The sequence below is a fragment of the Ammospiza caudacuta genome, chromosome Z, assembly GCF_027887145.1.
Source record: "Ammospiza caudacuta isolate bAmmCau1 chromosome Z, bAmmCau1.pri, whole genome shotgun sequence".
NCBI lineage: Eukaryota > Metazoa > Chordata > Aves > Passeriformes > Passerellidae > Ammospiza > Ammospiza caudacuta.
In genome coordinates this window covers 59,367,928-59,395,554 of record NC_080632.1, presented here as the reverse complement: position 1 = coordinate 59,395,554, position 27,627 = coordinate 59,367,928, and positions in this window count along the sequence as shown.

The following is a 27,627-nucleotide window of genomic DNA, read 5'->3' as shown; positions in this document are numbered from 1 at the left end:
CCTTCCTTCACTGGTGTGCAGCCCCTATGAAAGCTCCTGTGACTTCAGGGGGTGTCTAAAAAACAGGAGAAAGAAAAGTTTGTGTACATATTAAGTACAACTCATTAAAATGAGTCCCCAGTACATATGAACCTCTACACACATGAAAGCACAGAGAATTAATAATGACAATCACTGCAGCAATGAGAGAGAACAAGTCGGCTTCCTGCACTGGCCTTGGTATTACCTGTCAGAGCCATTGCAGCACACATGAAGCATGCACGCATCAAACACAAACCAGGCTTGCCCTGGACCTTGTGGTTGATATGTGTGGGTACAAATATGTTGAATCCTGGATTTCATTATCCACCGAGCAAAGTGATAAAAGTTACACCCCTGTATGTCCTTTCTTACTCTCAAGATGCAAGAAACTGAATCAGGGTAGGAAAAGGAAACTGAGCTCTAGAAATTATTCCCTGTGAGCTTGCACATCTTCCTGCTGGTCATCACTTAAATGGATGGAGTGATGCACACCCTAGATGCACACCCTAGTCTAGACCACTTCACGTGACCAGGTTGCAGGAGCAGGCTAAAAGTTGTTTTTACCACCACTGTTGAAATAAGCACTTTTGCACTTGGAGATTAACAAATCTTGGATGTTTTGGCTATGTTTATCCAAATGCCTTCTCATTATTTAACTCAGTGGGAAGATCTACAGTGAGACACTGCCAGGTCTGCCACGGCCTCAGAAAAATGCTTAAGGAAAAGTACCTCAAAAAAGGCGCACTGTCTTTCTGTCAGAACGTGGGCAGTTGTCTATGAAATTGCTATGATTCACTGGGATTCATGTCCAAAAAATGTGAGTCACATTTTCATGCCTGTTTGTCTCTTGCCTTTTTCACTTTTCCCTCTGAGCTTGTTCCAGTTACTGCCACCACCAAGGCACCGTTTTTCAGTTCATTGATCTGGGCACCAGCAGGTACAAGAGCAATTCACAAGCTAAATGTGAAATCTCTTGTTTCCTACTACTCTTTCTTTGACAGCTAAGTAAGAAAGTGTGGTTACCCACGTGTGAGGAATGAAAGGGTGTTGCCATGTCACGCATTCTCTGAGCTGGTAAGACATGGAAACATGACCCATCTTCAGCTTTTGCGCCAACTTTGAGTTCCCATTATCAGATACACATTTCAGGACTAATGTGCAAACACTTTAAGTTAAAAGACCATTCAGAATTGTCTTGTATGCAACTTCTGGATAAATCTGGCATGAAAAGAGGTTGACAATTTAATCTACCTTTGTTTTTAATCCAGTCTTAAATGCATTATAGACCACTCCCTCTAGTAGAATAGCTGAACATTTCCAGTTCCCTGTGACTCATCCCTTCTTTCATCATTATAACAATAAATGCCCATCATTTGATTAGGTGTTGCCCAGCCTATACTACCAGAAATAGTGATATTGATAATGACTTTTTGAGTTAAAAGATTATTGGAAACAAATTGTAATGAAAGGTATCAACAGAATTTTGAAAATAAATTTCATTTTACACATAGGAAGTGGAACTGCTTAGTGGAGGAAACTGTAAGTATTTGGAATAGTTAAGACTTAGCAGTCCCCAGAGCACCAGGGCAATAGGGTCTTCACCACCACTGTGTCCGATTGTCAGTCCAGCTCTTTATGCTTAAAGACAGAATAAAATAATTTTTCAAAATCACAGTGGAAATATGGACAAACTTTCCTCTTCTGTCTGTATATAAGGAGAAAATATTACTGCAGTTTCTATCTGAAACTCAAGAAACAGGTTTGATCTGCCTCTGCACTCAGAACTTGTCTCTCTGACTGAGTAATTTGCTGTATCCAGAGACAGGAGTATGTGGGTGTGTGAAGAAGTGTTCTGTAGTTGCCATTGTGAACTTTCAAGGGTGAATCCAGGCTAGGAAGAATATTAATTCTAAAGTAAAGTAATAGAAAAATAAATACAAAAATGACACAGACTTGCCTCTGAATTCTAATGTCTTTGTCCTTGGGGACTTTGATTCCATTACAAATGTTAGCAAAGATCAAGAGCATTTTATTTTAGGGGCAAGTCTAAGTGGAAAGAAGTTAATTTGACAAAAGTGGAAATTAGCTAAAGAATTTAAAATTCATGTGAGGTATGCAGTAGAAGTGTCAGATCCTTTAGGATTCTTCCCATACTTGATGAAAACCCTCAAGGAACCTCTTGTATATTTTAAACCCAAATCCACTCTTTCCTCTTATCCTCCTAAGTCCTCCTAGCCCTTCCTCTTGCACATATTGCTTTTGATACTCCTGCAGAATATCCTCTCCCCTTCCTAGCATGTTTTTTTGGATGGAGGCACAAAATGCTGTCTATTATCTATCTGGACTACCAAGAAAGGATGGAGAGCATCTTCCCCATTGATTATTTTAGCTGCCCCCTTCTGAAGTTCACTTTGTCTATTTTCACTGCCTCTGTCAGTAGGAAAGACTCAGACAGATGGCAAATATTGTTTTTTTAATAAGGAATAAATGTGTGAGGCAAACTAAAACTCACCTCAGAGTCACAGAGTGACATCCAAGGAGATGTTCTTTAAAAAATCCCCATCAATGAAAATTAGAAGAGGATGGTTTAGCCAATTTCTAGAATTAAGATTTTTTTCCCGTATGTTCTTCTTCATCACCTGTTGATCTAATGCATCTCAAATAAGAAAACAAAAAAAAAAAGACAATTTCACTTTGCAGATGAAGTAGACAGTGGGCAAGAGAGGCACATGAGATGAGACCTGTTTCAAATTTCTTTCTTACCTGGTTGTCTAAAAAGACAAAGCTCAAGTTTTCACAGTTAAAGAGGCATGTACTCATATCTGTACGCATGCATCTGTTTGTCCTCTTTCCTAACATCCTTTCTGTAAAATTGCAGAGTGCATTGTTTAAAGCTATTATATTCCTATGAGGTTTATGAGAAAACCTTATGAGAAACCTTATAAAGCTATTATATTCCTATGAGGTTTATGAGAAAAGCTTATAATGTTCTACTAGGCCAAGTACAAAGTCATGCTCTTGAGTCAAGGCAATCCCAAGCAGAAATTACAGGCTGGGAGGAGAAAGAATTAAAAGCAGCCCTTAGAAGAAGCACTTGGGAGTGTTGATGATGAGCTCAGCATGTGAGCTCCTAGATTAGAAAGCCTCTTTCCTTGGCTGCAGCCAAAGTGTGATCAAAGCAGGTTGAAGGAAGGGATTCCACCTTTCCACTACTCTCTCATGAAATCCCATTGGGTCCATTCCTGGGCCCCTAGAATAAGGACATCACCTTGTTGGATCGGGTCCAGAGCTGGTCATGAGCAGCTCCTATGAGGAAAGGGATTGTTCCGCCTAGGGAAGAGAATGTTCTGGAGATACCTCAGAGCACCTTCCAGTAACTAACAGTTCTATAAGAGAGCTGGAGAGGGATTTTTGACAAGAAGTGATAGGATAAGGGGGAATATTTTCAAACTGAAAGAGGGCAGGATTATATCAGATGTTAGAAAGAAATTCCTCTATTTGAGGATTGTGAAGCACTGGCACAGGTTGCTCAGAAAAGCTGTGGATGCCCCATACCTTGAAGTGTTCAAGGCCAAGTTGGATGAGGTTTTAGGTGACCTGGTCTAATGGAAAGTGTCCCTGCTCATGTCATGGGCATCACACTGGGTGATCTTTAGTCTTCCAATCCAGACTGTCCTATGATTCTATGATTCTATAAAACAAAGTGTTATTGTCTGCTTGCCTTACTATGACTCTGTTCCCTAATGGCCTCTGGTAAATCCCACTGGCCACTTGTCTAACTATGCTCAGCAGATTTTGCTTTCATGATTACCAGACGGTTTGATGAGCAAGATCCTGCAAACATGTCTACTAAAGCACAGTCTGCACATAGGATGAGTACCAGCTCTTCTTGCTGAGAGAAAATGCCTACAGGCTCTATCATTAAAATCAATGATGTAAAGGCAATTTAATGTTGTGGCCTCAATAAAAAGCTCCATAATACTGAAATCATTTAGAGGTTATCTTGAGTATGCAGAGATTTTACCATTATGTTAAGAGTTCCTCTAATTGTGTTAGGGGAACATGAAATTGCAAGGTATCACAGAATAATATCTACTGTACAAAAACTGAAAGGAGTTACATCATAAGTAGTGAGTTGGAAATGAAGGTGGTTACAGAAATTTACAAACTTTAAAGGTACAGCATGTGTAAAATGGGGAACCCAAACCAGGTTTCTGTATACTTCCCAGCCTTGCTTAATCAAAAATATTAATGTGAAACAAAGACACTTTCAAGAAAAGCATGTAAGCTACAAGCAAAAAAATCACAAATCGTATATTTCACTTAATCTTTCCATTTGCAAGAGTGAAATCAAGTTTCAAAATCATCTGTATAATAAGAAATAACTAAGAGGAGCAAAGAACTTCAGTCTTTTATAGGGGCCACTTTTATTCAGAGATCAGTTTTATCAAACCTGGCAGAACCTAATAGGTTCTAAACATGTGAAAGTCTTTCATTTATCAGCCCACTCCTAAAACTTCAGCTTTCAGAAAATACAGCAAGAAGACATCACTGGAAAATGGAAATAATAATTTCTAAAACCAAAGTATATGCATGTTAAGCCAAAATATTAATACTGATAGAAGAATTTTTGGTAGGCTTAATGGTATAGAAATTCATGGTCAAAGTGAATTTTTGGGGTTTTTTACTGATAAGGATGCTATAATCTTGGTCTTATGATATGTTTATGATAAGGACTTAAGAAACTTTAAGTCTTTAGAAGGACACAACACTGAAATTTCACTTTATAGATGTAAGATTTATTTTGACTCAACAAAAATTTCCAAAACATAAGCACATGTTTACAGATATGCTTAAGACAGCCTGCACATAATAAGCAGATTTCTTAGGAACATGCTTAAATTTAATATATATTCCTGATGTTTGTATTTGTGCAGATATCTTATCAAAGAAGTGCCAAGTCAACATCTCTGGGAACCAAATTTTGTTCTAATGGCCCTACATACTGCTGTGTTAAACTGGATGAAACAAGGGCCAACTTTCAGAAAAATCAAGACAATAGAAAGTACTCAGCTCCTGCTGAGAATTTTAACTGCCTGCTTGCATTTGCTAAAGGTTTAGTGGCTCTTCCTGGGCACACCTCAGAGTCTGAGGTATTGTAGGCAGCTCTAAAACATGCAATGCTGCAGTTGAGATCATATCACTGCAGATGAGGGAATGTGTCCCCAGGGAATGCTATCAGTCTAAACAGCAGGGTAGGCCACAGAGCGGTGTAAGCTCACTCATACAGGTGACTCTTACACTAGTGAAAAATTACAGTGTTTTCTACTTCAAAAGTATCTGTTGTCCTTGTTTTCTTTCAAAAAATATGGGAAAAGAATGGACTACCAGTTCAGCAGGAAAATTACTGAATCAAACATTTGAAATTTTGATCCCACTAAATAAGTAGACTAGACCTCAGGTCACCATGACCTTCTTCACATGAGACAGCCCTGTGAAAAATATTTACAACAGAAACTCCAAAGGAGCTGTATTGGGTCAGAGAGATTACCTGGGACATTTTACCAGGTCAGGAGCAATTCATTTCTATGCAAAATTATTCTTTATATGTCTCTAAGAGTGGAGGATCTCAAGTTTACTTCCAAACAAATGCATTTTCAGCCCAGTAACAGTTTCTACCAACATTAATAAACTGACTCAGCTGGAAACTATAATAACTCTGTACATCTGTGGTCAAGAGACTCTCTAAGACATTAGTTTTCCTCATGTAAGAAAGTTTGTAGCATTTGACAGATCCATGCTCAGCTGTGTGATGTCCAAATAAGGAATCATACTTTTAACATTGTATTTTCCTTACAATTTAGGAGTGTGATTCAAACTTGGAAACAAAATATGAGGAAATTATTATTAATTCATCTACCAGAAGTTCTATTTTTCCTCAGACATTTAAGCCAAAAAGCAGGATGCAGTGACAGTTTTAATACAGAGTTTATGCTGTTGATATAGGGCATGAAAGCTGAAGGAGCATAAGGAACTAAAAGTAAAAAAGAATTTAGAGATTGAGTCTAACACTGTTAGAGTGTGATCAAGACATAACAATGTAAAAGACAATTAAGGCGAGAGATTATTTATGGTCTTCAGAGAGCAAGGCGTTCCTCTTCATGGTGCTCTGGCAATATATCTTCAAATAGCTTTTCTCATCAGGTTTGTTTTCCTAAAGAAGGAAGGCTAAAACATAGTCATCTGTACTTTTACACACCTGTGTTTACAGAAACACATCTCAAGAATATTTTTCTATACAATCTGAGCCACTCCATATAACAAAACTTAATGTAGTTGTGGGAAAAAATCTTGATATTTGTTTGTGATGGCTGATGATGATTGTAAGTAGAGAAAAATGCATGAACTGAAAATGATAGAATTGTTTCATTTGGAGAAATCCTATGAAGTTGGAAAAGACCATTGAGTCCAAATGTTAACCTAGCTAAGAAAACTTATGGCGGCATCTTCTTCAATTAAAGACCCAAGTGTAATAGGCACAGTATTACTGCATCCATGCTGTCAGACAGTACAATGGTCAAATCCTTTGGGGAAATTTACATAATGGAAGAAATTACTCTTAAGTTAAATTATATACTTTATAACCCAATTCTTGTTTTAGAAACATTTAATAATAATAAATTACCTAAATGTCTAAGGAGGGCTATGCTTATAATTGCTGGCAGAATCATTTCAAAAATGGAACCCCTAAATGAAGCAACACCAAATCCAGTCCACTCACTCACAGATTGTGAATACTCTGAAAATGTTCACTTTCAAGTATCTAAGAATTGAGTGTATTTGAGGTTGCTTGTAGCTTAAATACATTAGATGACCTCCAATCCTCTCTCAAATTAATACAAAAAATTTCTTGCAAATTTAGTGATACGTGGAAGCCATACACTTGAGTCTGGTCAGATGCTGCTTTTTCCCATGAGGAAATTCCAGTAGAACATTGCAAAACATAAATCAGTTGCAGTGGGAGGCTGTTATTATGAATTTTTATAGAATGCGAACCAGTGGTGTGATTAATATTTCATATAGTAAAATCAATAGTCTTATATGCACCCTTTTTTAGGCAGTTCATATGTGTCCTAGGGTGACGTTATGATGCTTGTATCCCCATTCATGTGTTCTCTTTAATGTTGGATATTATGTTCTGTACCTTTAAGACTGGCTCTGAAGAGTGAAAGTTTTGGTTTTCTTATCAGCCTGGCTGGGACACAGAGACTGCGGCTTTTGCTTTCACTGCTTTTGCTTTTCGCTTTGCTCTTTTGCTCTTGCTCCTGCTCTGCTTCTGCTTGCTTTTGCTTCTGCTCGTTGGCTGGTTTGGCTAAGCAGTCCAAGTTCTTCCTGGACTGTTTCTCCTTTCTTTTTTTCAACCGTCTCGAGCCTGCTCCGGACTGGGACCTGGAAACACCAAGAATTTGCACCGTGTGGCCTGCAGCAGCTTCCCCAGCACCGGAGGGACTGAGAACAGAGCAACCACCCAGAGAGAGACTTTCTGAATTTGTCATCTTTTTCAGAGTGGTGTCATCTGGTATTGTTCACTTTGTGTGCTGTGCCTGTTAAATAAACAGGTTCTTTTCACTTCTCTCCAAGGAATTCTTCCTGAACGGGTTGCAGGGAGGGGCCGTGTGGGTTTGCTTTCTGGAGGGGCCCTCCTTTGGAAATTCTCCACCAAATTTGCCCTAAACCAGGACAATATGCTTTAAGTTTAAGTTTTCTGCAATGTTTCAAATCTTTGAATTACTTGTAACAAAAGCTCAGTAGCATAGGCAGTCACTCTACTTCTCTAGCAAGATGTAAAATATTTACTGCATCTGAGATGACTAGCAGATTTGAGACAGTGAATTAAAATAAGGCTGCTAAAGCTATTGCTGTGTTCCCTGTTTAATCCGCCCTTAAAAGAGATAGACGACCAGCTCAGAATGAACTGATCTACTCACAGATCAGTTCCCAGTTTTCTGGTTTTCATCTTAGTCCCCACCCCCCACTAATGTGAGAAAATTCAGGTTTTTGTTTCTTTCTTAATAAACCATGATTTAACCAGTGTCAATTCAGGACCTGATTCATGAATGGACAGTATTATTTTGTTATTTGGAGGATTAATATGTCATTGAGAAATAAGGAAAATACCTGAGAAATATAACTAGTCGGCTGGTCAATTTTCATTGCTTTCATTGACTCCTATATCTGACACGGTGCCGGATTCACCCACTAGCCCCTGACAATGCGTTGAGAGTGGGCTATTCTCAGTGATCTGACATACAGGTGGGCATAGGCTCTACGGCATATGATGTAACAAGGCCCAGGCAGAAGCAAGGACGAGGGAGAAGTCTTTCCTATTGCTTCCAAGGAGGCTCATTTCCAAGAAGAGTCCAGGGACAAAAGACCCCGCATCTGCTGTACAGAGACTTTTATACAGAGGAGGTTCCAGGGTAGGCTACAAATTTTTGACAAATAGGGAGAAGACTGTGGAGGAGTACAAGGTGGGGTTTACAATACTTAACCATATGAGGAGGCTCAGGGGGAGGGGAATAGCCTGAACAAACCAATGGGGCTTCGAAGAATGGGGGATTTCCCAAAACAAGGGGCTGGCACAAGGTAGGAATGACAACTCGGTAGGAGGAGGGACAGGGAATATTCTATATCAAGGGGCAGGTCTACAGCAAGATGGACAACTAGGTGCAAGGATTCAACTTGGACTGGATTAACAATATAGGAGGGAACAGAACAGAAATCATTAGGGATAAAAACACACCGCAACATATATCCACTTTTGCAATCAACCTGTTTGCCTGAGAATCTCAGTCTGAATTTTATTGTGCTTTTTCTATCACAGTTTTCACAGCATTTCCCCACACTAGATAACTGAAAAGTGTTGCTCAACAGAGCACTATGAATAATACTTAAAATTAATGGTCTTTTACATGTCTTTTAATAATTTGCCATGTTGTTTCTGCTTATTCATCAAGGTTTGTCTAATTCATTTAACAGCCCAACATTTAATAGCTTTACTAGATGTTTAGACAGGCCCTTACCTGATGCAAGGATTTTTTAATAGCTCCCACTCTGCCATACTTTGGAATGTCACACCTTGGCGCTGAAGAGCAACAAATAAAAAACAATTGAGCCTTGGACAAATGCCTTTGGTTCTTCTTGTCCCACTCCCACACTGACACTGGGTCAGAGTAATCTCCCATATGTAGCTGCTTACAGCATAAAAAGAAACAATGGGACAATCTCACACAATTTGGGGATTTCCTTCATTTCCACGTGACAGTAATGAACAACTCTTGCCCTTAAGACTTGCTTGCCTGAGTGCCTTCCCTTCTTTCTTCCCATCTTCCCCTACCCTCAGGCTCATTTTGCCTGCATGTTGCAGAATGATAGAAGTTGCCCTGCTTTACTCTTTGTAGCTCAAGGGATTTGAAGATCATTTCATGTTTGACCTGGGAAGATGCAATAGATATATCACAAGGACCCCCAGATATTTTTATGGTGGCAGGCAGGAGGATTTAATTGTTTCTCAAAGCAAGGTCAATATGGAAAGTTACAATTCTGTCTGACTGAATTATATTGTGTCTTGGTCCATCATTATTTTCAGTTTAAAATAAACTTAGACCAGACAGCCTCTTTTTAATTTTTTTCTGATTTTCATCTGTTTCTTAATAAAACTGACAACACTTTCCCTACCTGCATAGAGTAGAAGTATCAGGTATATTTGATGAAGGAGCCTGAGCGAACTGCAAAATATCAGTTAAATTCCTGGAACCATCAATGAAAAAATGTTTGCTACTTAATGAGAAAACAGGCTTGACTCCAGTTACCTGTGCATCTTTTGACCTCTTGATTTTGACAGACAATGACCCTGTCATCATATCAAAGCACTTCCTATTATCGTAAATGGAGAAGTGTGGTTATCTGGAGATGTCCTTAGGGCAAAGTGTATATGCATACACAAGGAAGATGGAGAAAAAGGGAGAGATCTATAGCATCTAGTCTATTTAAGGATTTTCTGTAGTAGAAATACAATTGTGTCATGGGATCAACCCACTTGCCATACAGTTTCATTGTTGAGTGCAGCTAGTAACCTTAGCAGTTAAGCCTTGCTGTAGAACATAGTCATGGACCCATTAACACTACAGAAAAGGACTGTATTTTATTTGGGTCAGGGGATAACTATGCTGTAACCCATCCCTTGTTACAGCTGAGATTTTATAAGATATAAAACCTTCTACAGCCCAATTTTGTATGATATGTTTTGTTTACAACTAATAATTGCTGCTGCTATTTTTTGCATAGCAGATTTTTAACTATGTGCATGAAAATGAAGACCAAACCTGCAAAGGAGAGTTGTTGCTATCAGAAACTCTGTGCTCTTCCTGTCTAGTAGAAGTCATTAAAGAGTAGAGGCCATTAAAGAGCCTCCTTTCAGCTCTTGCTAGTGACGTACACTTGATAATGGCATGTGAAGGTGTGCACCCTTCAGATTGTTACCTTAACCTCATTACCCGTGTTAGTTGATAAACCGAGCAAGAGATAAGAATTACTGATATGCTGCTTACAAAATCTATTGGGCTGATTTTCACGGGGTGGGGGATGGTTATGTGTTTACATTTTGGAGGTGAGCAGATGATGAACTCATCTAAATTTCCACCTTTATTCCAAAAGCTTATGAGGGACATGGGAAAATGTCCTAAGAGCTAAAATGGGTCCACCTTTCCTCTGCACTCTTACAAATGAATGGGTAATGTTTCCCACTTCCCACTTCTGCTACTTTATTACAAGGTGCTATGGGGAGGCTAATCCATCCTAGCCCTCCTGGATACTCTCCAAGTGATCAGGAAGCCTGCAAGGAGCAGGAAGTAGTGAAATCTGCTGCAATGTCACAGTTGCATCAGGGCTTTGTACCCCCAGCTACCATACACCACCTACCCCATAGTCCATAGGGTCCTCAGAGGGTGGCTTATGACTCTGCTGTGCAGCTGTCCCTTAGAGACCCTACCAGAAATCCAGTCAGGTTTGATGATTTCCCTATGGATAATCTTCCTTCTGAAGTACCCTCTCAAAGAGCAAACTGTTAACCCCTCCATGCACTTGTGTCCCAAACCCAACCATGCCAAAAAGCGATGAATTGACTGTGATCAGGGCAAAGTAGACAGGACTAACTGAAACACATTTGCTTTTGAAATCTTTGCAATGGGAACCAAATGGAGGACACACGTCTTTTAGAGCCCAGCACAGCTTTCTGAAGAAAAGTTATGTGGAGAGAAGGAGGCCAGAGGAAGAATTGCAGAGTGCCAGCGTCTCATTCTTGTGGAAATGCAGCCTCTGTTTTAATGCTATGCCTTCCCAAGCATGATAGAAGTAAAGCTGGTGGGGAAGCTGCACTGGTTTTAGTTGCTGTTTCTATGTCCTCCCTGCTTTCATCTGCAGGATGGTAATACAGAGCCTAGAGTTGGAACCATGTCCTGCCCATTTACCCCCTCCTCCAAATTTATGCATCAGTTCTGGGTTACAGCATTATCCTAATAAAACCAGTCACAGTGATGGTAGAGCCTGAGGGGATGCACAGCTCTGCTTGTAGCTACAGTTATGCAATCTTCAGGGAATTACTGGTGTCAGACCCACTGCTGATTGGCTTCTTACAACTCCTTCTGCTCTAGAGAGCCAAGCAAGAAGGAAGGTCATGTTGCAGAAGTTAGTTGTATTTGCTAATTCATCACAGTTCTTATTAATAAAGTTTCCTTTCCCACTTCTTTCTTTACCCTCCACTCCTTGCTGAAGTTTAATGTTCTCCCTGCAAAATAGTGAAATAGCAGGTGCTGGAATGATTTTCTAATCTCAAATCTGCCTTATGTCTCCAATAACCAACTCCTGATTCGGTTTTCACTCAGTTCTTGGCTGTATTACAGATTAGTCAACAACAAATTATATCTCTTTTATCTCAGCAATATCCAAGGCGTATTCACAGAGAAAATATGATACAACAAAAAGAAAAGCACTACTCTCAGTATCTGAAGCTGAACACAGGGGAAGCTCAAACATATTCAGCATGCCCTGAATTACCAGCTGTGAGTGATGTTAAACTTTTCCATGTTCTGATCCTTCTCTTCCTGATTAAGGCATCCATTGACAGAAAATTCTTACTGCATTTTGTTCTTATTGCAGATGTCCTACAATGCCAGTGTTCCTAAAAGCATATTGACAAGAGCCCTGTAAGTCCTGACAGCCTGAAATTTCACTAAAGGCATCTCATGGAAAGGGTTCCACACAGAAAAAACTCATCCTCTAGCAAATTCAGTAGAGACAGTTACAAATGCTGAAAGCTGCTTCTTATGCCACGTGGTTGAAATCAGACTAATGCCACACCATGAGTCAGTATTGGGAACCAAAAACACATCACCCATGAAACACCTTAAAATAAACAAACATAGCAAAAACATTACAAATACATTTCCCCACCAGGAAGCAATCAAAAAACAATATCTATTAATACCTACATTTGGTTAAGGTGTGTGTTGGTGATCACTCAGCAAAAGAGAAGTGCTTCAGAGATTATTCCTTCGCAGACTCTTGTTTTACAGAAAGAAAAAAACAATCCAGAGGGATGTTGTAAGACAATTGTGAGACATTGTGAACTCATTATTCAGATTCATATAAATTCATTAAAATATCCATATAAATATATATCCATAAATAAATAAATAAATAAATAAATATTCATATAAATACCTGGATTGTAACTCTCTACCACCTTGTTATGATTCATTCCTTCTAGGTAAAAATGCCATAGTTATTTCTTACTATGGATGACCATAGTATGTACCCAGAAACTGCTACTCTGGGATAAGCCATGACCTTTAATACAAAAAATGAAAAATATATATCACTAGGACTTTATGCACTGTATTTCGCCATGCTTTATGCACTATGTTTCCCCATGCAATACCTTTTTTTAGCCACGGTCTTCCTCTTCATAACTCAGCTGTGATTCTTCATCCTTCCCTAAATTGTCTTGAAAATATTAGTAAGTCAGAATAGTGTGGTTGATAATCACCACTAAAAAGGCTTCTCTTGTTAAGCCATGCCCTCAGCCTCTCTCCATGTTGTACACAATATGCCCTTTGTGGCAAAGAAAAAAAAAGAAAGTGAGTATTTCCATATTACAGAATATTCAGAGTTGAAAGGGACCAGAATGATCATAGAGTCCAGCTCTTGAATGAATGGCCCCTATAGGGATCATCGGCATTTTTAGCACTCTGCTCTAACCAACTGAACTATTCATTTATGACAGTAGAGACAGACTATGTTTTACGTGAATACACGTTTCTTCATCCACAACAGCCAATCTTTATTCTTCACGCCATGATTTTACAAGGCCTTTCTTTTGTAAGGTTTTACCCATATGCAACAGTCATTGTTATAGTCTCATTTGAATACAAACCTTAGTTGTATGCAAACACAGATATTACATCTGTCTTTCAATGAAGAGTGTGTGATTCAGTTTTATTTCTCCATTTTTTACCAATTTTATCTATTTTGAAGTGGGCAAAAAAGACATAAGTTCAAATTCAAGATGAGCTCCATGTCACCATATCTGCACCTATCTATTAGCTGCAGTAAAGAGCTGGTACACAACTGAACCCACCAAAGATGATGGAAATCAAGCTCTTAAGTATTACAACTGAAGAAAACATAGGCAAAGGACATAGCTTTGTCAGACATCACAGATTAGGTAGTGTTGCTTCAGCCATGGAAATAACTCTAGACTACTGAAAACTACTTCAAAACCAGAGCTACTGACAAAGAAAAAGGTTTTTCTTCAATGGCCATCATTCTGTTCCTAGTTTTTCCAACAGAACCCTTCAATTGCAGTACTACATGTTAAGATGCAGGAATCTTTCCTGGCATTCAGTGAAATTCATTCACCAAAAAATAATTTTTAAAAATCCATTAAATTATTATCTTAACTGCTGTACTCCCAAAAGCTCTTTAGTTCACATTCAGGTGTCTGAAACACATCTAATTCAGCCCTAGATGCAGGTTTCATTGTGTTTTTTGCAAGAATAGGGGACACCTAAGGATGGCAAGTCAGAACTAAGATGTGTTGGCATCATTTTTACACAGAGATCAGTTGTGATCATTAGCAAAGACACCAAAATAATGAATGATAAATAGACTCTTCAGATGAAACTAAGTTTATCGCTGCTGTAAAATCTGTGTCACTGATGCTGCTGGGATGAGAAGGGGAAGCTGAAGTATGAAAATAGTTGCAGTGGTACAAATCCAACCTGCCAGTCATGCCCTGAGCAGCTTGAAAGAATCTAAAAAATGTTGAAAACCACTATTATCTCCTAGTCTTATTCTCATTCCTATGGCATTCCTCCAGACTTATCCCAGAGGAAGGGACCCTCTGGTCCAAAACCAGTGAAGAAATACTTGTAACAATTGGATATACAAGGATGGCCTGCTAAGGCTGCAATACAAGGCTCAGCAGTCATTTATTTTAAATTGGTGTAGATGACAGCCCTCATAAAGCTGGTCAGCCTCAACTCAGTGAAGTAAGTTTAGTAAAGTACCTAAGCTCTCATCTTGTGCAGTGAATTATGCCTCCAGTCAACTACAATTCACCTGTAGCACTGTGATAGATACTCCAACAGTTTATTGCTGATGGATTTGGCAAGCACATGGCTTTATGTCTTTCTTTCCTTCCCTTTTGCCTCCCTAGCGCTGTGCTGCCTGTAAGGATACAAGATTGAGATTTTCTGTTTGCAGAGTCAATGCTAAGTAGAGATATTTCAGCAGAACCTTCTTTAGGCCTCTGGAATGAGAACTCCTCTGATACAAGTGAAGAATAAAAGACCCCACTTGCAAAGAGAAAAGAACACCAGGACACCAAAAAAAGAAAAGGCAAAAAGGAGAAATAAAAATAAATAAATAAAAGCAAGCTGAGATGAATTAGCTGCAGTATTTAAGGACAGGGTTGGATTTAAATGGAAAGACCATTTTTCTCACTTGTGAACCCAATTCCAAATATAAAGCCAGGGAAATCTGCCGTGCTTGAGCAGATCACCCCAAATCTTTCTCTGTCAGCACCCTAAGTGATACAAGTTTAGGAGACTTTTATCACAGGGAGAATATCATGCAGGTTATTCCCCTTCCTGCCTTGATCCATATTGCTGTGAAAACATTAGCAGCTGGGTATTTAAGTTATTTATCTAATACAACTACAGACATACTCAATATTCACAGCAGCACCCAAATATGGTTTAATTACATTGAACTGCAAATCTGTGTGGTATCTGATGGCAAAGACTTCCACAGTTAGATCACGCAAGCTACAAAAGGAGCTGTTAACATTAGATTTTCAGCTAATATCACTGTCTCATTGTGAGTATAACTCACTTTCTTCATGCAGCTTGTAAATTGTTCAGCCATCATGCAATGTCTTATTGAACTCCCTTTTAAAAAAATTTGGGTTTTTTTTCATAGATCTTCAGACAGGACACATTTTACATTTTGCAGGACTGAAAGCATTCAACTATTATTCTTTGCTAAAATGAAAACCAGTGTATTTCTGTTTCTTTCTGTTCTTTAAATTCATTGTGTACTTATAGCTAATTATTTAATCTGTTCCAGGACATTGTTTTGGGATTTTTTATATCAAAATATTTTTATTTTCCTAAACAGAGAATAATGATGGATTTTGCCTGAAGATTTTTACATTGACAATTTCTGCCTTATTTTCTCTGTTGATATAACTTCTCTGTGTTGGGTAATAGAATAACATTTTTTTTTCTTGTATAGCTTATGTAATGCTTCTATAAATATGTGCTTTTGATCTCATGCCAAATAGCTAGGTTTCTATCTTTTCAACAAAAAGATATACAGGCACAAAATTTCCTCTACATTGAAATGTATAGTAAATGGGGAATCTGTAAAAAAAAAAAAATTTTAACCTTATAATTTCATGGTAATGAATGAGTTAATAAATAAATCAGTAGTTTATGAATAATGGTAGGTTTACCAAGTACTTTTACACTGAAATAAGCAACCTCTTTGGATTCTCGTTCGGTGCAGTTTGGCTACAGCTACTGACTCTTAATACACTTAATATTTTTTGATTGTGTTAAAAAATCATGCAAAAAATATCCTGATATGGAAATCTTACAAGTAAATATATGATTCAGAAGGACATGCCAAGCATCCTTGTCAATATCTTGAGGATACCAACCATGATGCTGCTTCAAGAACACTACAGATGGATTACAAAGGAATTGGAGACCTGTAGTGATGTGACCTGATTTCTTATTTCTGACAAAGTGACAGGGGATATTATAGTACAATAAGTTTAAGGGCCTTTTTCTCCCTCCAGTACTCAACAGGGTTATGGTGTTGTGATGCCAGCAGCGACTGCTATATCCCATTAGCACCCACAAACCACAAACAGCAGGCACCAATGTTTTCAACATGGCCTCATATTTTTTTCCACTTCTACCTACATTTTTCCGCCAAGACTAGTTCAAGTACCTCTTCCAAAAAGAGCAAAGTTTGAAATTTTTTCAAGTTATCTAGATATATTTTGAAAGGGATCACTCAACACCATGTAGGATATGGCCTGATGGTTTATGCTACTGCTTTTAGTGGCCAGCAGGTCCACTTTTCAAATTAACTTCTTGCTCACACTGACAGAACCAAGGATCTTCTATAGAACAAGTGAAACACTTAAACAAAAATTGGTCATCAGTTTCAGTTTTGTGTTCATTAATTATTTCTTGGGGCAAAAATGTGAGAAGTTAATAAACCTTACTTTACTTGTGAAGAAGTGGTTGAACTGAAAAAGCCTGTTTCAAAGACCATGGATTAATCAGGCACTTTTAGTACCGTGAATGCCTCTGCTGAGTATTTTTGCTTTAATTTCATTACAGGTAAGTAAATCTGTGTGCTTTTATAATGTTACCCAGGTCTTCTCTTAAGGTTTTGTGAATCCTAATCTTCTAAAGCATAGGTAAGTCTCCTTGCCATTATTTCGTGTCCTTTTTTTGGCTCCCAGACATGGAATATTTTCATAATAAAAATACTATTATCTAAATAATAATAGCAATGAACTAGTAATGAACTAAATAATAATAATTTCATTATAAAAATATTATCAACTTGCATTGCTGGCCATTTTATTTACTAAATATATGAATGCACATTTTAAACCTTATTCTGGCAAGAGCTATGATATAGCTCTATATTACTCATCAATTTATTGCTAAATAAACATATGTATTATATATCCTTTATAGGTAATGTGCGTGTTTCTGTTCATGACTTGCTTGGAAAAAAATCATGGCAGAGAAAGCATTGGTACTTTGGAATGTTAGTGTTCAAAAACACATAATCACGGAGCGATTATATGCGGTGCTTTTTATTAAGAGCTCTGGGAATCGGGGTATATTCAACCCAAATCTGACTCCGACCATACATCCGAAATGATCATGTTTTATACTCTATCATTACATAACTTTCATGTTAATTATTAAACTTATATTGTTCTATTGTATACATAAATTTAGCCCCTCTCTGAATTTCCAACATAGTTTCTCACTATTCTTCTTATGGTTATATAATAATTACATTTAATTACTAAACAATCATCACATCTAACAATTATATAATTTATCATACTGCTTATGCAGGTGCAGTTGATCTGGGAAAGCACAAAGCCTAACATTTTAGATTCTATCTCTAACTTTTTCCAGGGTTCCACTATCATTCTCCCCCCTTTGAAAGCATTTTCACTTCACTATAGGTGTAAATGTTTTCACTTAATACAGTCCTTTATTCCTCAGTTTGTACTTGGTTCTTCAAATCCAGGGTTGATGTAAACGTTGTCGTGGATGCTGTTACGAACTGGAGAACCAGAAGATGGTGGGCGTGGATCTCGTGTTAGTGCCTTTATTTATTTATTTATTTATTTATCCTCTGGTTCCAGGATGTTTTCTTCTGTATATCTCCCTTTAAGATGCTGTAAACTAACCAAATTGCTAAGAATACAATTAGTAAGATTATCACACTCTCAATGATAGATTTAATCCATGAACTCAATTCTACCCCAATCCTTTAAAGATTTTTCCTAACCGGCTTGTAGCCAAATCCTTTTGCTCTTCTTGTGCTTCATGATCTATTTGTTTCAACTGATTGATGTCATATTCTACATCTGCAGTTACATTTGGGATATGAACGCAGCAATGATCAACTTGTCCCTTTAAAAATCCACATACTCCATGCTCTTTCAGGAGTAACATATCTAGGGCCAATCAATTTTGTAAAGTCATTTTTGTGGTGGCTTGTAATTGTATATTTAATTCTTTAAATCCTTCCCGGGTGACTCTTGCCAGTCTACCTACCTGACCTGTAAGTTTGTACAGCATCTCTCTGCTCTTATAGTTTGCTATAGGACCAAGCAATGACTCTAGGGCCCATCCAAATTTCACTCCACTAGAGGGTTCTTGCCAAGTGTCATCTGGATTTTCATTGTCTAGAACTTCTCGTCTTGCTCTTATTTGCAGAAGTTCATGTTTTCCATTAAACAGGGACTTTTTCCAAATTGGACATAAGGTTGGCAGGCCTAAAGTAATCTCCTTTACTTTCCCGTCTATAGGTAGATGTGTTGTCCAGGTACCATCACTTGCTGCCCATACAAATTGTCCTGGACCTCGGTTTGTAGTCCTGGTATACCCTATAACTGCTTTATAATTCACTTTGCCTTGTTTATGTTTGATCCCTCTGCAAGCACAACCAATTTGTAGGGCTATTGCCAGGGGTGGCATCTGTTTTATCTCTTCATCATCTGAAGTGCAGTCGTAAGTTTTATTACATGCCCACCAACTTACTTTGTCTGCCCTCGTTCTGCTACTAGTGTCAGTGTTCGTTATTGCCGGATCTGTTTAATTCTCGGGGCCTTCCCACTTAATACACCAAGGGGTGTTTGCCATATATTGGAATCTTTGAAGAATACTCACAGACCATGCACTGTCCCAAGGTTCTATCTGATCTTTCTTATCCTTGACCTCACATTCCCATACCAGAGTTGTTTCTGTAACTTGCCTCGATTCAGGTACCAGTTTACATGTAATTGTTTTGTTCTTTTGTATTTCAGGTAGTTTTGATGTTATGATTCCCCAATTTACTGGGTCTCCTGCTGCCTTTGGTATTGGCAGACAGGCAGTTATTCGGCTGGTGTTTTGCATTTTGGCAAAATCTTTGACTAATCCGATCATTACATTCTCAGCCCGAACTGCATTAGAAACCTTTATCACCTGTGTTTCCGTTTGTACCTCTCTTTTCATTCTAGAATGAAGAGTGGTTGGTTGATCATTTTGCATTCCACATCCCAAAGATATTAATAACCATAATGTTAGCACAATTACTGATAGCATTCTGAAAGCAATTAAACACGTCTTATCTGCAGCCTTTGTTCATTCCAGAGTTTATACAATCTGTGATCCAGGATGGACTTTCTTCACTCAGGTATAGTGGATCCAGGGTTCCACGCCGGCTACTTTGACTGCTGTAAAGGTGGTCAGTAGTACCTGATGGGGTCCACTCCACTTTTCTTTCAGCAGTTCCTCGTTCCAGTTCTTGATGTACACCTCGTCTCCTGGATGTATGTTATGAACTGGGTTCTCGAGAGTCAGTGGTCTATTCCACATGAGGGTACTCTGGAGCCGAGCGCATATCCAGCATATCTGGTTCCGTTTTCCACGAAACAGCTCCCACTCCAGCTGCTCTAGTGGGACGTCTTTCCGGTCTTCTCTTGCTGAATAGGTGTACTCTATCACTTCTACACAGTCGTGTTCTAATGAGCCTTCTTCAGTTGTGGTACCTAGGAGCAAAGCTGGATTCAAAAGGTTAGTTGTTTTTAATGTGACATCATCCTGCTCAGTCAGGACTACCTGGAATTTCATCATCCTGCTGGGAGATAGCCAATGGCCCCCCTTCTGTTCTAAGATAGTGGTTACCATGTGTGGTACATAGACATCTATGTGCCTTCCCATAGTAAGTTTCCTGGCTTCTTGTATCAGGATCACAGTAGCTGCAACTGCCTGCAGACATGGGGGCCACCCGGCACTTATGTTGTTGAGTTGTTTGGAAAAGTAGCCCACCGGCCTTTTCCAGCTTCCCAGACGTTGTGTCAGGACTCCTAGTGCTAGGCGCAGCCTTTCATGTACAAACAGCTGAAAATCTTTAGACAAATCAGGTAATCCTAATGCTGGAGCTGTTGTCAGTGCTTCCTTTAATTTTAAGAAGGCTTCTTTCTGTGGTTTGCCCCAGGTGAATGGCTGTGTCTTTTGAGCTTCATACAGGGGTTTCGCAATCAGTCCATAGTCCATGATCCACAAGCGACACCATCCTGCCATCCCGAGGAAGACTCGCAGCTCATGTAAATTCTGGGGCTCTGGAATAGCGCAAATAGCTTGGATACGATTAGTACCTAGTTTTCGTTGCCCTTGTGAAATTTCACATCCCAGGTAAATCACAGTCTGTTGTGCGATTTGTGCCTTTCCTCTGGATACTTTATAGTCTCCCATCCCCAGTGAATTTAAAATCTCAATGGTTACCTTTATACAGGTTGCTCTTTCTTCTGTAGCTATTAGTGTATCATCAACATACTGCAACAATAAGTATCGGTCTCTTGGTACTTGCCCATTTTCAGTCCAAATTTCCAGTTCCTTTGCCAGTTGGTTTCCGAATAGGGTCAGCGAGTTCTTGTATCCTTGTGGTAATCGTGTCCAGGTGAGCTGGGTCTTTCTTCCGTTCCCTGGGTTTTCCCACTCAAAGGCAAATAGTTTCCTACTTTCTTTGTCAAGGGGGATGCAGAAAAAGGCATCTTTTAAATCAATTACGGTAAACCATTTATATATCTCCTTTACGGATGTTAGCAATGTATAAGGATTTGTTACCACTGGATAAATGTCCTTTGTTATTTTATTTATTGCTCTCAAATCCTGCACTAATCTATATTCACCATTTGGCTTCTTTATTGGAAATATTGGTGTATTAAATTCTGATTCACATTCTTCTAAAATACGGTATTTCAAGAATTTCTCAATAATCTTTACTATTCCTTGCCGTGCTTCTGGTTTTATGGGATATTGTTTGACTTGTACAGCCCTTGCCCCTTCTTTTAACTCTACATGCACTGGTTGTGCCAGTTTAGATTTCCCTGGTATATCCGTCTCCCATACAGAGGGAATCACTGCATCTTCTACCTCCCTAGGGATAGAGGGGACAGGTTTTTCTTTGATCATTAATATCTGTCCCATCTTTGATTCAGGTATTTTCATTATAAGCTCTCCATTTTCAAAGGTTATTACCGCATCAAGTTTTGCTAGCAAATCTCTCCCTAAAAGCGGAATTGGACACTCAGGTACATATAAAAATTCGTGTGTCATGACCTTGTTTCCAAAACACAAATTTAGGGGTTGCAGGAAAGGCCGTTTTTCCTTTTTCCCTGTAGCGCCGACTATTGTCGTTTCCTTGTCCCCAATTTGTCCTTGCAAATCATTCAATACAGAAAAAGTAGCTCCTGTATCTATTAGAAATCTGACCTCTTTATGCCCTAACTGTATATTTACAACAGGTTCCTTAACTTGTTCTACTGGTTCTACGTCTAGTCAGCTGGTATACTCCCCCAGGACCATCTCCTTGGTAGCCTGCTGGAACTGATTGCCCTGGTCAAACTGGTTATTCAAACTTGGGCAATTTCGCTTCCAATGCCCCTCCTGCTTACAATATGCACACTGATTCAGGCTTAACCCTTGGGTAACTGGTCTCCTACCCCGACCATTCCTGTTACGCCCCCTGAAATTTGGGTTCCCTCTCCCCTGTATTACTGCCAAAAGATTCTGCTGCTGCCTTTTACTAGCTTCTTTTTCCCGATTGTTATATACCTTCCAGGCGACCTCAAGTAACTTATCCAAATTCCTTAATTCTTCCCCTTCTAATTTTTGCAATTTTCTACGAATGTCATCCTGTGATTGGCCCGAGAATATGAGAGCGAGCTGAACCTTTGCTTGCTCTGTATCCATTTGGAGGTCTGTATATTTCCTTGCTACCTCCTTAAGCCTCTCCAAAAACGCAGTGGGAGATTCCTTCTTTTCCTGTCGAACCTCATATAGTTTGGACCAATTTATAGTTTTGGGTACAGCATTCTGAACTCCTATTTGGATCCACTCTTGGTATTTCCGTAATCTCCTCATATCACACGATAAATTAGGGCCCCAATTTGGATCCTCAATTGCGAAATTCAGATCTAAGTTCCCTGTTACCAGCCCATTTCTAATATCTTCTCTTGCCCTCTCTTTGGCTGCCTTGAGTACCATTTCTTTTTCGGTAGAATCCATCAGAGTGTCTAATATCACATGTATGTCACCCCAGTCAGGATTTTGCGTTTTCATAACCATTTTTACTACACGTGCCACTTTATCAGGATTTCCTCTGTAAGTTCCGGCTGACTGTTTCCAAATTACTAAGTCTGCCGGGGAAAAAGGCACTTTTACAAATACTGGCCCTTCCACTCCGACACCTTGTCACAAGGGGGCAATCACAGTCCGTTTTTGTTTCCTTATGCCATCTCTGTGCACAACTGGAGCAAGTTTTGCCTGACCCCGGGTTCTATGAGCTATTGGGGTCACTGATTCATTACCATTGCTATCTTTTTCACTCTTATACCTCTTTCCCCTTTCTATCACAGTTAGGTTTTGCTCATCTTCTGAGGAAGAGGGATCGGGTGATGATGGGAGAGGAAGATAAAGAGGGAAAGGTGTACTGGATGAAACAGGTTCAGGGGTAGGTGGGTGAGGAGCAGGTAGTGGGATAGGGACAGATGAAACAGGTGGGATAGGGTTAGGTTCTCTTGTTCCTATTGGAGCTACTTGTAAATCAATATCTGTATAATTTTCTCTACTCAAGCTTTCTCTTAATGCCAAGTGTTCTAAACAATGTTCCTCACAAACCCCACACTTTGCAGATGTTTTAACCATTAATAATCCACATTCATTCTGCCATTCTGGCTTTCCCCGTAAGTAGAAAAACAGATCAACATGTGGGACTTCATCCCATTTTCCTCTTGTTTACAAAACGACATTAACTGCAAAATAGTGTTATATTGCAGAGTACCGTATTTTGGCCATTTTTCACCATTCTCCAAGGCATATTCTGGCCACCATGAATTACAGTAATCAATCAACTTAGTTTTACGTAATCCTTCCCCAAAGTTACCTTGTTTCCAATGTGCTAATAAGCACCCCAAAGGAGAATTTTGCGGGATAGGGGTGTTACTGCCCAAAATCCCTTTAAGTTTCTCCATTTCAAAAATACCACAAATGCCGAACCTGCAACGCTTTCGCTATTGTCTTACGGAACGGCACCTAGGCTTACACCAACAGGAATTCCTTTAGCCCAACCAAGCGTAGCTTTCCCTGCATCTTATTGGCAGGCATCCAAACCAAAGTAAAAAGCACCTTACCTTTCTCCCTGGGACGTTTGTGAGCGGCGGAAGCGGTCGCGGCCGATGGGCTCCGCGAGAATCCCTCGGTGCCGGCTGGAGCGTGATCGAGTTGCGAACTCACTCAGCAGCACTCACAAGGCTCCCATCTGGGTCGCCAAAATGTTAGTGTTCAAAATCACGGAGCAATTATATGCGGTGCTTTTTATTAAGAGCTCTGGGAATCGGGGTATATTCAACCCAAATCTGACTCCGACCATACATCCGAAATGTTTTATACTCTATCGTTTTATACTCTATCGTTACATAACTTTCATGTTAATTATTAAACTTATATTGTTCTATTGTATACATAAATTTAGCCCCTCTCTGAATTTCCAACATAGTTTCTCACTATTCTTCTTATGGTTATATAATAATTACATTTAATTACTAAACAATCATCACATCTAACAATTATATAATTTATCATACTGCTTACGCAGGTGCAGTTGATCTGGGAAAGCACAAAGCCTAACATTTTAGATTCTATCTTTAACTTTTTCCAGGGTTCCACTATCAGGAACAGTGATTTCTAAGAATTCTTGCTCCTTACCTCATGCCTCAAACTCTTTTTGATCATAGGCTAACTGAAGGAAATTAGGCAAGTATTTTGTGACTCCAAAAATGAAACTTCTGTGTATGTGCTACCAATGCGTCTGTTGAAAGTTGCTGCCATAAATGGCAAATAACATACAATTTTGGCATATATTTGGGTAAGATGTCTTTTTTTCTATAGATAAAAGCAAATAGGTTTTTCTTTGCTTGGGCTGTCTTTTTGCTACTGAAAATGAGGTTTGGCTTTCAAGACCTTTCATTTTGATAAGAGTGATTCTAGGTATTACATTCACACCATTTACCCAGCGGGTTTTTTGCTTCAATCATGTAACAACATTAAGTGAAAAGTTTATCACACTCTCTATACTACCTTTTACCACATCAGAAATTATTTTCAGACACAAAACAAAATGAAAATTATGTGTACCAGGACTAATTTACTCCTTTTACTGCAGATCAAAAAAAAAAAAATCCATATAATGATTATAATTGTAAAAATAGGTGAGTTTAAAGAGCAAACATATAAAGGCTATATTTAAAAAATCAGGTACACGGGTTCAGAAACTTGCTATTTGAAGGGCACAAAGGGCAAAAGAGGTTTTAACAGCAAAGAAAACTTATCTTTTCTTCTATTTCATTTATCCAAAGTATTAAGATTTATTATTTTGGCTTCCAATCCCAATTAGCAATGACAGCTACAGGATGAGTTCCCATTGACTTTCTTGCTAATGACTGGAATCAATCTATCCAGAAATAAGAAGCACAAAGTTGTACGTGTCCAGTCCATAAAGTTCTTGCTTGTAACAATATCTGCACACAAGTGTCACACTTTCAGAACCATAGTTGAGGTAATCCTTAAAACTTCTCTGCATGCAGGTGCAGTGCTTAATCCCTGATTTATACATCTTGTTAATCGGCAGCCTCAAGTATGGCCAAATGTATTGCTTCATGAAGAGGTTTAATCAGGCATCTGAAATATATTTAATATTAGGCATATTGCAAAATTGTTAGCAGGATGGGCTTAACTGTGGCTGTCACAAAGTTTTGTGTGTTTAATTAGCTGGCAGTTTTGTGTGTTTAATTAATGAAGAAAAGAGTGGGAGCTGAAAGCAAAGAAGTGGTTGCAAAAGAAAATCATATGGACACATTGTGCAACTCCAAAGCTGTCAAACTCTATTAATGAAAAAAATTTCAAGTTTTAAAAAAGAAAGAGAAAGGGAAATTACAAAGGATGAACAACAGAATAGCTAACTTTTCCCTCCATGAGAGGCACCTGTTTGTTTTTCCCCTGACTCTTTATGCAGCACAAATTGCTTGAGAAATTAGCCCACAGTGAAATACTCAGCAAAAATATATATATGCGTATGGATATGCTCAGCTTCAAGAAAATGTCTCTGTTTGACCTACAGCCTACAGATACCTCAGGAAAAGAAACTGAATCTTTTAAAGTGCCGGTTCTTCCTTCTGGAGCTCTTTGGTTACCAGTTCAAATCTTATGAGTCAGGCTGTATAATAACACCACTGAAGCTGGATGAAATAGTCATAACACAGTGTGTGTCCTTCTGAGCAAAATTAATTCACATAATTGAAATAATTACACTAAATTGATTAAATTAAAAAGGCTAGCCATATAGATTACTCCTTGCTGGCTCTGTTACTCCTTGCCCCTTTGGAATAAAACTCCAACAACACCAGGAAAACAAAACCCATAAACTCAGATGAATGACATGCAAGAATTGAGTTCTCATTTGTCATTGAAGTGATGTTGTGAAAATAATGATTTTTCCAACCCAAAGCAATACCATTTCTTTAATCAACTTTAGATTCTGGATTTGGTTGACCAGGGTTCAATCAATCCAGGGTTTTCTAAACCATGAGAAGATACAGGGTGGTATCAGGCTGTCTAAAATCTCCCTTTTAAGTCTTTGAAATATTTTGTCAGTTTTCAAAAACTTTGAACTTTACCAAGTGGGATTAACATAATTAAAATTTTTGAAGGATTTGAGGAAGAAGAAAATCAAATTAAACAAATATTCAGGTTTTTCCCCTCCCATCTTAAACATTCTATTGTTTGGTGATTTTATAACCATATCTGTGCTTCCAAAGCCACTTCTTTTTCTGTTGTTTTTTTTTGCAACAGCTTACTGCCCTCAAAAATGACAATATGCAAAACCCATTCATGAAGTTCAAACTCAGGTTTAAGAAAACACCAGCCTCAGTATAGGCTTAAATACTCTGAAAGGCAAGGATTCATCAGGAAGGCATGGCACCAGTTCTGTTGCACAATAAGACAATTAGGATTGAAAGAACTTGTGACAGAAGATTCACCAGAGGACTTACAGTTTTTTAGATGGATGACTGTGCCCTCATGTAAATGTATAAACAATCCTCCATCCATTTTTCATTTTTCTTACAGTAGTATGTTTTTTAGCTGAAACTCACCACATAAGTCTTGAAAGTGCGTTATTGATGCCATTTCACAGTAGGCACGTAGAAACTGATTTCAGTAATTTTGAGTTTCACAAGCCTTTGTGTTTATTTATCTGTAGTCGCAAGTGTTGATTTCAGTGACTTCCAGTGCCATAGTAGAAGTAAGATACATTGTTGGAAACTTACCTACTACCCATGCTACAATAAAACAAAAGCATAGTACAATATGGTCCTGTATGCTCCAGCTGAAAAATGTACTGGGCATTTGTTTTGCTGCATTTCTCATCTGTCTTGCATTCTGAGTATGTCAGGAGCTGCTCCAGCCCCAAACTTTTCACATCCTGTACTTAAATTTTTCAGCCATCAGCTGAACAGGTCCATTTTTTTCCAGCAATTACCATAAGACAAATAGGTCACACCACTTTGCTTACAGATATGCAACTGCAGTCCCATATGCAGGTCACCAATAACATGATTCTTTTTATTTTGCAGCTATACTTTTACCATGAAATGTTTCCATCTCCACAGCTATCAACTATGAAAGATGACCCTGCTGTATCAAGCACAAGCCATGAGATTTTTGTCTTTTTTAATCAGACTGTATAAGAGGTTCAGTTGTTTTCATTCCTTAATTGACTTACTTACTCATCACTTGTGTAAATAAATATTTTAATCTCCTCCATATTCTTTCCTGTGTATCAGTTATTATGACATATTCAGGAAAAAAATCTAAATGTTCACACTTCTGAATGATCAAACTCAGGAATTTTTAAAAGAAAAAAAAAACCCACAGAAGACTTAAAAGGTACTGAAAGTTAAAAGCATTTTTAATATAAAAAAAGAAACTAAGTCCCCTATCCTCCAGTGCAATTTTTTGGTACAGAAATTATTGTAAAAATAGGAGGCCGTAGTACTTTTTGCAAGGACTTACTGCAGCACTTTGAGATTCTAAGCATTGGATATCTTGCAACAACAGCCTTTCTTTCTAATTTTTCTCTCCTCCCACTTCATGAACATGGGGAAAGTTAACA